Raw genomic sequence first — 10703 nt, forward strand, 5'->3', positions numbered from 1 at the left:
GTAGGTGGGAAGGGATCCCACAACTGCCAGTTTCGGTGGGGGACAAGGGAACAAGCTTCCCGTGTCAAAAGTGGTCTTCGCATGCAAAGCAGCTACTAGCGCCGTAGCGGTGGGCGTAGAGATGACACTCGTCCTGCCGGCGGGCGGTCATGGTCTTGTTGCACCGGAAGGGAAACCTTTGGGAGATGCCTTCGGGGCCGTGATACACTCCTTACTCTTTTGCACTAAAAGGGAAACTACCCCGTCCTGCCATCTGCTGCTCGCCTGTCCTTCCATGGCGTCATCCTTGATTCCTGAGACCCGGCCTTGCCTTGAAATTTCCGCCGCTCCAGAGGGGTCCTCAGGAGTCCCCCTGTGGGTCTTGATGTCGCTCTTCCTTGCGAGGCATGTCCCCTCGCAAGGGCCTTGTTCAAGGTGGTGCTGTTTCTTACTGATCTTATGTTGGTGGAGTGGGCCAGCCCTGGGCCGTAGGCAGGCAGGTCTGGGTAGCCCCATTCCCAGAACACCGACTCTATCCCCTAGGCCCAAGGCGCGCCTGGGTTGGCTTCCCGGCAAAGCCTTGAAGACGGCCCGAAACGCCACGGGCCCCATTTGCATGCGGGTCAGGCGACCCACATGTCTCGAAGCTGCACGGCGATGCTCTCGCTCCTCGAGGCGCCCGGGTGGCACGAGGGCACGACGATGCGATTCCCAAGATTTGGCATCGGCCCACCTTGCGACCCTCGTGGGGCGTAAGACGCCCACGCTCCCACGACGGTTGGTGGCTAGGGCTCGCCTATAAGTTCACCCAGGCCCCTTCGTGGGGCGGGGCACCGCAACCTCGAGCTTCTTCTCTACTTCAGCCGTCCGCCGCGAGAAAACCTCTTCTCCGCCTAATCCTTCGTCTTCCTGGCGTCCCCCGGAGACGGTTCTGGCCGGGGAAGCGTGCGGCGCCTTCTTTGCCTTCGTCCGCCCCCGGGGGCAGTGGCGGAGGGCCCTCAGGGCCCTTGAGCGTCCTCCACCACTAGGTTATGGCTCCTGAGTAAGCCCTTCATTGCGTCTATTTGCTTGTTGCTTCGTTTGTTGTCCCGCGGTTGATTTTCCTTCATCTTGAGCGTGCCCTCCTCCAAGAAGCCAAAATTTGAAGTGCTTCAGGAGGAGGCGGAGGGGCTATTGGCCTGGCTTGAGGATGCTGAAGCTGCCCTCCGGGCCGCCCATGGGGTGAAGGCGGAGCCTGTGGCGGAGTTGGCATCATTGCGGAAGCGGGTCCAGGAGGCGACCGACGCTGTCTTCGCTGCCAAGGGCGAGGCGTCGATTTCCCTAACAATGGTGCATCACTGCGCCAGGAAGTTCACCGGCATTGCTAGCCAGGCGGTCGATGTGACACGCCGAATTGTGGAGGAAGCCCCAGTGCTTCCCAACATGACGAGCGATGGTGCCTACCTCACCTTCTTTGAGAGGGTGGTGGAGACGCTAGAGACTGGCATTTCCCGCATGGAGGAGGACAACGTGTACGACGCACGCGAGCTTCTGGGCCTTGCCTTGACGCTTATCTTCTCCAACCTGCGTCACCTTGCTCCGGAGCTCAACCTTCAGCGCGTCGTCGAGACGGCGCCTGCCGAGTCCCACCAACTCCCTTGGGGTGAAGTCCGCCCTCACGTGGCCGCTCTGGTGGAGCGGTGCGTCCGGGTGCCTGTCTCCAGTGAGGGAGAGGACTCCAACACCAAGCATGTGGTCATCAAGGGCCTTTCCGGCGGTTCCTCCCCCTAGGCATCTTGCGTCTTGTGCTTACCTGTTCCTGCGATGTCAAAAAGACCCTTCCCTGTCGGGCGTTGAGCCTTTGTCGTTATTACCTTGGTGGCTCTCCTCTTTTCTTTTGCTCCTGGGGTGATGGCTTGCATGTTGGTGGTCATCGTCGCCGGCCTGCAAAGCTTAGGGACCATGGATGCACCTGCCATGGCTTGGGACCATGAGGGAAGAGCGACTTTCTGGAAGTTCTGCCCTCCCGAGGCACCTCTCGTGTCGTCGTGTGCTTGGGTGTTGGACTCTCTTCCTGTTGCCGTCGAATCCTTAGGCCCTGCATTCCTTCGTTAGTGCGCATGTTTTTAGTTCATCATTAGTTTGCCTTAAAGCGAGAGGGTCCCAGTTTGGGCCTCTGAGGCACTTAGCTCGTGAGTTTGCGTAGGTCCCTTGCGTATTTCCTTAGGTGCAGCTCCTGTTTCGTAAGCGGGGCGAGGCAAAGACCCTTTCGGCACTCTATGTCTGCAGGTCCCGGTCCCGCACATTTCCCTGCCACCGTGAGGTTCAATCCGTTACCAAGTCTATTCCTTACGGGGCAAAGCCCTGGCACCCTAGGGGCCGAGTGGCTTTACGACCAGTAAGGATCCTCAGGCGCACTGCTCAAGAGCCCCCTTTCACACTCAAGCCGCTCCGCATCGTCAGGCCCCGACCTTAACGGTCGGTAAGGCTCCTGAGGCACGCCCAAGAACCCCCCTTTCTGGCGCTCGAGCGATTCCGCACTTCGTAACTTGGATCATGGCCCCAGGTGGCCCTAAAGCCTTCAGAGACACTTTGTGGTGGTATCAAGTTTCGGTCCGGACCCCTGAGCGGGGGTTGACCACTAAAAAACGTTTCCCTTGAGGTGGCAAGTCCTTGCATTCATGCTCCTTGACTCCTAGGGGTGGCGCGGAGCGGTTGTCTCCAAACACATCCTCCGGACGGGAGGTTTCGAAGCCAGTGAAATAAAAAACGCTAGTGAAAGCCCCCCTTTTATTTTTTGAAAATTGGAAATTGAGACTGGAAAAAACCAACTTTCGAAATCGGCCAGTTCAAACTCAGCAAAAGATACCCCGAATCCAAGAAAAAGCAAGCAAGCGCCACGTCCGGGATTACACCTCGCATAGTCATTGGCGGACTATATGGGTTTCCTTGCCAGCTGCGAGCATGGTCATTGGCGGATCATCCTGATTGCCTTCATCTTTTACCCAGCATGGAGTTCAAGTCTTCCACTAGGCGTGGGGTGGACCCATTCCGCATCCTCGGGGGGCCCTGGGCATATACAACCTCGGCTCATTATTACGTGAGAGTGTCACGGTGGGGTTGTATATGGGTGGTCGCGAGGACGCTTGGCCTCGCGAGTGTCCCTACCCCCGAGGCATTGGGGCCTGAACTTCTAGAGTCATTGGTGGACTATGTTGTACCCAGCGTGGAGCAAAGGTCTTCCACTAGGCGTGGGGTGGACCCCTTCCGCGTCCTTGGAGGGCTCTGGGCGTATACAACCTTGGCTCGTTATTACGTGAGAGTGTCACGGGATGAAGTAGGTTCCGAAAGGATTGAAGGACGATGCAGAGGTGCGACGGGTTCATGGAGGTCTTGCGTACTCCCTCCCGAGAGGCCAATTGAGGGCTTTTTATGACTCTACATTGACAGGTCCTAGTCCTGCAAATTTCACGACCGCTGTTGTGTGGGACTGAATAAATGGATGTAGCTACGGGGTCGGGCCCTGCCTCCCCTAACAATGATCGGATCAAGGACGCTGTTAAGGGAGGCAGGTGGCCTTGTGACTAGTAAGGTCCCTGAGGCGCAATGCTCAGGAACCCTCCTCTAACGTTCGAGCGGCTCTACATCACTAGTATCCAGTCCCGCACATTTCTCGACCACCGTTGCATGGGACCGAGTGAACGAATGTAGCCACGGGCTCAGGCCCAGCCTCCCCCGACAACGAGCGGATCTCCAAGGACGCTGTCGGGGGTGGTAGGTGGCCTTGTGACTGGTAAGGCCCCTAAACCACCATACTCCGGAGCCCCCTTTTGATGTTCAAACGGCTCTGCGTCGCCAGGACCCGGTCCCCCACATTTCCCGACCGCCGCTGTTTGCGATTGAATGCACGATCTCAACTACGGGGTCAGGCCCTGCCACCCCTGATAACGACCGGATCAAGGACGATATTAAGGGCGACAGGTGGCCTTGTGACCGGTAAGACCCTTGGAGCGCTATGCTCTTGAGCCCCTTGGATACTCAAGCGACTGTGATTTTATCCTATCGATTATGGTCCTGAGGAGCCGTGGGGCTCCCCAGTCCCTGCGTTGGGGCGGGTGCCCTCGAGCGGAGAAGGTGGATCGCCGAAGGATGCAAGCAAGGCAGTGTGTCAGGTCGCCAAGTGGATGCAACGGAAATTGTAAAGGATACGACTTGCAGAAGTATGCAACGAGTAGTTGAAGTTCCCGTGGTCAGCAGGCACTCCTAAAGGTAGTAAATCCAAAAAGTCACCTCACCGAATAGTTGAAGCCCCCTTGCGCTTGAGGAGCGCCTTGCGAGGCCAGGCCCCCGATGCCCACGCCTGCATCGTGGTCATCGCGAGTGATCCATGCCACTTGCGTCTCGTCGCAGCGTTTGACTCGTCCTCCTAAAGCCCGTGGGTCTGGCGTTACGTACTCCTTCCGCGGGGAAGGCGGCTAGCGTCGTGGCCTGCGGCTTGAGGGTGCCTCGCTGCCCGTGCTCCAGGAGGAGCCCCCAAACGTTCCTCACTCCTGAGGAGGATAGGAGCCCTGGGGGGATGCCTCATACTCCGGCACGAACGGTTCCATGTAGTCGCTCGGCCGTCCCCCATGGCCGGTCAGCAGTGCGACGTTGGCGGTTCCTCTCTGCGGCGGAGGGGGATCCCCCGGCCGTGCTGCTCATAAATCTTCATGCGATACGCTTCCACACGAAGTCGCTTGTTCCGCTTGCTGCCGCTGGCCGGTCCCAGCGTTGCCCGGTGCTGGCTCCCTCCTTGGTGTCCTGCCATGTTTGCGCTGTCACACTTCCTCTGTGCCATCGCCTCCGCCCTTTGCTGGCTGCGCCGGAGGGAGCGCTCCCCTCGGTCCGCCCTAGTCTTGGTGATGCGCGCTAGTGTGTGCATCGATTGTCTCGCCGTTCACCTCGCGTCCCTGGTGGTTGTCGCCATGATGCACCTCGGGGCCAGTCGCTGGGGTCTGGAGAAGGTGGAGGGCAGCGCGAAGCGCGTCTCTCTCGGCCCCGCCCAGAGCAGGTAGGGCCCCGAAGCCTGCAGGCCTGGGGACCGGCACGCGCAGCGAACCCACGGCGCCCGATGCCTGGGACCTTGATGATGCACTGGGATGCATGGTCTTCTGGGCGATGGCGATCAGCTCCATGATGTGGTCCGCCCAAGCGTCGAAGCCCCCTGGCATCGGTTGTTGGCGGAGCATCTCTATTTCCATCCACAATGCATTGTGTGCGCCGAGATCTCCCAAGTTGATGCGGCGCACTACGGGCGTCTGGGCCGCCGCCCAGCCACCATGCGCCTGGGTGGCACTGGTAGTCGTCACGGTGGAGACGATGTTCACGGCCAGGTACGAGCTGCCTTGTCCCGTGACGCCGTCATGCGAGCTTCCAGCCACTATGATGTGGCGGTCGGAGAGCAGCTCGACGAGGCTTGGAGAAGCTAAATGTTTGCCGGTCATCGGTGCCGTGGCCTGGGAAGGAGGAAGCTAGGAGAATGCCTTCAAACGCCCCTACCTAGCGCGCCAAATGTCGGATTTCGGGCTCCACAAAACCCTAACGATTCAAACACACGGGCGTGTACGACGATCTCTCTCGGCTCGGCCTTACCTAGCCCGCTACTCTGTGGGGACCCCGACGTACAAGTCGAGATCGTCGAATGATCGTGCTCAGTGATCCCGGAGATCAATGCTCACCGAACACACAGATACTGAAATAATAAGACTCTTACATCCGAGTACCGAATTATTACATCACATGCCCGAATGGTCAAGTTCACAAGGTTGGGCCTAAGGCCAAATCATACTGATAAAACTAATAGCGGAAATCAGAGGGGCTAAGCGGGTGCCCATGCATCAAGCCTACACCGACACACATTCTGACTCGGAAGCGTCCTAGTCCGTATAGGCGTCTCCGAAGACATACTCATCTCCAAACTCCGGTCCCTCCATGTTTGGTCAATAATATAACCAGTGGCAAGCCAATGAGTACTTTGAATGTACTCACAAATAGCCCATGATATGAACATTGAAGGTGAAGGATAACAATAACATGCATCTTTGGTGTAATTCATCTTGGTGGAATGATGATGAATACGTATCAAGTTAAAGAATTACTTTTGAAGAACATGTTACAGACATCAATATACCTGTCGAGGGCCGAACCATCTGGGTTCACCCTATATGCCAAGTCACCAAACTTGGTCATATCGTTGCTTTCATAATAACTCCTTTTTAGCACAACTCACACCCACTTGGTTTATGCGGAAATAACTTGACGTAGTTTAAGAAGCACCACCCAACTGTCCTTGACCGTGGGTAGTACGCTGGACCCACGAGATCCGAGAAACTTCCGTGTTATCGACGACCATGTGGGGACCAACGGTGTGCCTGGAACTCATAAAAATGGCATAGTCGTCCTACCTCGCATGACCCCATCAGGAGAGTGACCACACATCACTCCCGCCACTAGTAATGTGGATCTTTGCTAGCACCGACCAGAGTAATCAACATAGCCCCATCCCATAAAGGCTAACGTGGTCGTACTGGTAAGGATGGGACGGTCAACACATCATAAATCTAATCCCATTTCCGAAACCATACTCACTAAAAATACCCGGTGCACCACTTTGTGACAGCCCTAGACCGACGCTCCAGAAGATTCCCCTTTTTCCATTTTCGTCATGTGGCTTATTTGTCTATTGCACTCATCATCGGATCATCTGCATTGCATCAGCGTCTCCGTTGCCACCAGTTTTCAAAACTTGCATCTATTATTAGTTGCCGGTTCTCTCCGTGTTCATCGTTGTCCATTCTGAGCCCGACCACATGTGACAGCCCGATGCCGACGTTCCAGAAGATTCCCCTTACTTTCCGTTTTCGTCGTGTGGGTATTTTCATTTGTTGCATCATCATTGCATCATGAGCATCATCAGCATTGGGTCGGCATCTCCATTGCCGCTAGTTTTCAAAACTTGCATCCGTTGTTAGTTGCCGGTTCACGTCGTTGTCCGTTCTGAGCCCGACAGCACACGCACGCGCACTCGGCATCGTTCAAATCTTGTTTTTAAAAGTGTGATGAAAACTTTCTTTTATTGGGGTGAGATTTGACGTGCAGTGGTATTTTTATTTAGGTAGGCCGCCTGTCAAGTTTCGTCGCAATCTGAGTCCATCTCGTACCCGAACGGTCGACCGTAGCGGCACCGTATTCGGTCTACCGACGGATGGTTGTCGATGTTTTTTAAAATATGTTGCCGGGTGCCCGTTTTCCTTCTCATCTCCGCCTAACCCCTCTGCACAATGCATCGACCCTACGCGTAGCCCAGTACGAAAACCTCCCGGAACCCGAACCGGGCGATCGTGACCGTTGGGTCCGGATCAACCCCATTTTACCGCAAACAGTCATCAGTTTGTCCAATGGTCTCCCTAACCTAGTTATTTTCCGACCGTCTGATTTAATTGAAGGGTCCAAATGCCCCTTTGGACTAACCAAATTATTATTTGTAGTCCACCTGGACCTAACCCTAGCCCAATCCGGATCCCCGCTATTTTCCTCGATCTCCTCTCCCTCCTCCCGACAACGCCGCCACTTCCCACCTCGATTTCCTCATCTCGTCAACACGCTGCGCCGATTTCTCGTTGCTCCACCCCGCGCCGTCTTCCCCAACCGAGCTTCCCAGGTAGCACCGAGCTCTCTCCAGTGCCTCCTCGAGCCGACGACCAGCAGCACATCCAGGAGCAACCGCTGCCCGATTGACCCGCTAACCGTCCCCGGGAACGGATCCCACCTCGCGACCCCGCGCCAACTGGATTTCGCAGTGCCGCCACGCCTGTCCCCGCTCGGAGTCGAGCAGAGCACGGCGCTCCAGGGGCGTTGACCCCGACGCCAACCGCGCCCGTGTCTGTCTCGTTGCGGGAGAAGCAGCGATCCTGGCCAAGCCCCTCGCTTCTCTTCTCCTCCCGTGCTCTCTTCTCTCCCTCTGGTTCTCACCCCCTGCTCTCTGTCTTTCATCTGCAGGAGTCAACCATGGATGAGCTCTAGCATGAGGTTCTCCCGCATCCAACCCAGCAGATCTTGCCGTCTCGCGTTGGGATCTCGTTGGATCCGCGGCCCCTCGCCCAGCCTCGCCCATCCTCAGCTGATTCGACCCGCCGGCCCTCCACAACTGCAGCAACTGCTGCTGTTGACTTCCGTCACAGCCATGGTCTTCGCGAGTCCATGGTGAGAAAGGCAGGCCTCGCCGTACATCTACTTCAATAATGCAGTGCCCTCACTATAGCACGAGCACGGGTAGTAGCGCAGTGGTAGAAGTCACTACACCGGGTCAAGGAGATCCCGGGATCGAGTCCCCACGGGTGCATACATTTTCTTGCATTTTTGTTTGCATTGGAGCAGCTGGGCTTAGTGTTCATTACATTCAGCTCCTGATGGTTCTATTTGCAAGCACATGTGCAGCCGAGGTGGTAGCCGATCCGCGCCATGAACCACGGTGTCTCGGGTTCGAATCCCAAACACCCCATATTTTTTGTCAATTCTTTCCCTTTGCACACGCAGCCACCACTCTGCTAAGTTCTGCCATGCGCGTCGTTTAGTTAAGTTGCGCCATGCCTGTTGGGCCCAATAGTAACAGATTCGGTCCGTGTATTTTTTTAAAGCATCGTGTGATTTTCCAATTGCAGGGATTTTCAAAAAAACAACATATTTTTCAAATGCCCATAGTTTCTAATCCGTTATTCAGATTGCGATGAGTTATATATGTAACTTGGCTAGAATTTTGCGTAGAGTAATATTTTTCAACTCTCATGCATAATTAGATCTTTTTAGTGTGCTAGTTGCATCGGTTTGCGTGTCGCCTTGTTCAAAACGGTTTAGATCGTAACTATTTGTCCGTAGCTCCGTTGGAGATGTGCCATATATGAAAATGGTGCAGAACGAAGAGTAGAATCAGGTGAACCACTCTGTTTTTCTGTTTAACAAACCTAATATGTGATTAGGACAAATCTGGTCAGAATTAAGATTTAACACGTGGGGTCATTCCGGAGATGCTATATGTCGTTTCCGGTCTCATTTTAAATGCCTAGCTAGATAGATTAATTATTCTTCACCCTCGTGCCATGTTAACAACATTTATTATAGCCGTGAACCTAAACGGGAATGAACTAAATAATTCAACATGGAGTTTCGTCGATATGCAACTCGTTGCATATCGACCTTCACTTAATGTGTAGTGTTTGATTGTTGTGATTGTCATGCCTTGCATTAATCCGTTCATGCATCATATGTGTTGTGCATCATGTGGTGAATATCGTGTGTTGATTCTTGTTTTCGGTTTCCTCCGTCTCGATAGAGTTCCGCAAGCGTGTCGGATTGTGAGGACCCATTCGACTACATCGCTTCGTCTGCTTCACGGAATCATTCTTCTTCCAAGCGGGATCTCAGGCAAGATGACCATTTCCCCAGATACCATTACTATCATTGCCATGCTAGTTTTATTGCTTCTGTCGCTTATGTCTCGTTGCCTACCACTTGTTAAATATCAGCCTCTCAACCATGCCATGATAACCTTCAACCTGTTCGATCTAGCAAACCACTCATTGGCTATGTTACCGCTTGCTTAACCCTGTGTTAGCGTTGCTAGTTGCAGGTGCAGTTGCTTCCATGTGACAACATGGGTTCCTTGTTATATCACCATATTAAATGCTATATAATTTGATGCACCTATATACTTGGTAAAAGGTGGAAGGCTCGGCCTTTTTAGCCTGGTGTTTTGTTCCACCTTTGCCCCCTTAGTTTCGGTGTTATGTTCCATAAACGAGCGCTCCTTACACGATCGGGGTTGTTATGGGGACCCCCTTGATAATTCGTTTTAGATTAAAGCTGGTCCGGCAAGGCCCAACTTTGGTTTTACATTTGTCCAACATAATAATTTTGTTAACTCTGAAATGCATAGGGCGTCATGAACCCGCGGAGTAATTTTACATAAACAGGGGGGCCAGTGCTGATGGTGGTGGTCCCAAACGGTCTGCCTACGGGGCCACCACGGGGAAACCCGAGGTTTGGCACCCGTAGCTAGTTCCATCCGTCGTGTCCTGAGAACGAGATACGCGGCACCTATCGGGATCGTCGACACGCCGGGCGGCCTTGCTGGATTAGTTTTACCTTTAACGAGATATCTTGTGCATCGGGATTCCGGTGATGCTTTGGGTAATCGCAGAGTTGAGGTTTTCCACTAGGGAATCCGACGAGATCGCGAGCTTCGTGATTGAGGATTTCTATGCGGCTTGTGGTAATTTGTGATGGACTAGTTGGAGCACCCCTGCAGGGTTAAATCTTTCGGAAAGCCATGCCCGCGGTTTTGTGGCAACGTGGAAACTTTGTTTAACACTAGTTCTAGATAACTTGAAGTGAACTTAATTAAAACTTGCCAATGGTGTGTGTAACCGTGACTGTCTCTTTCGTGAGTTCCTTCTCCGATCGAGGACACGGTGGGGTTATGTCTGACGTAGATAGGTGTTCAGGATCATTCGTTTGATCATCAGTAGTCACGTCCACTTTGCGTAGATCTTCCCCCCTCTTATTTCTTGTACTCGTAAGTTAGCCATCATCTATATATGCTTAGCCGCTGCTGCAACCTCACCACTTAACCATGCCTCATCCATTAAGCTTTGCTAGTCTTGATACCTTTGGAAATGAGATTGTTGAGTCCCCTGTGGCTCAGAGATTAC

The sequence above is a fragment of the Hordeum vulgare genome, chromosome 4H, assembly GCF_904849725.1.
Source record: "Hordeum vulgare subsp. vulgare chromosome 4H, MorexV3_pseudomolecules_assembly, whole genome shotgun sequence".
NCBI classification, from domain to species: domain Eukaryota; kingdom Viridiplantae; phylum Streptophyta; class Magnoliopsida; order Poales; family Poaceae; genus Hordeum; species Hordeum vulgare.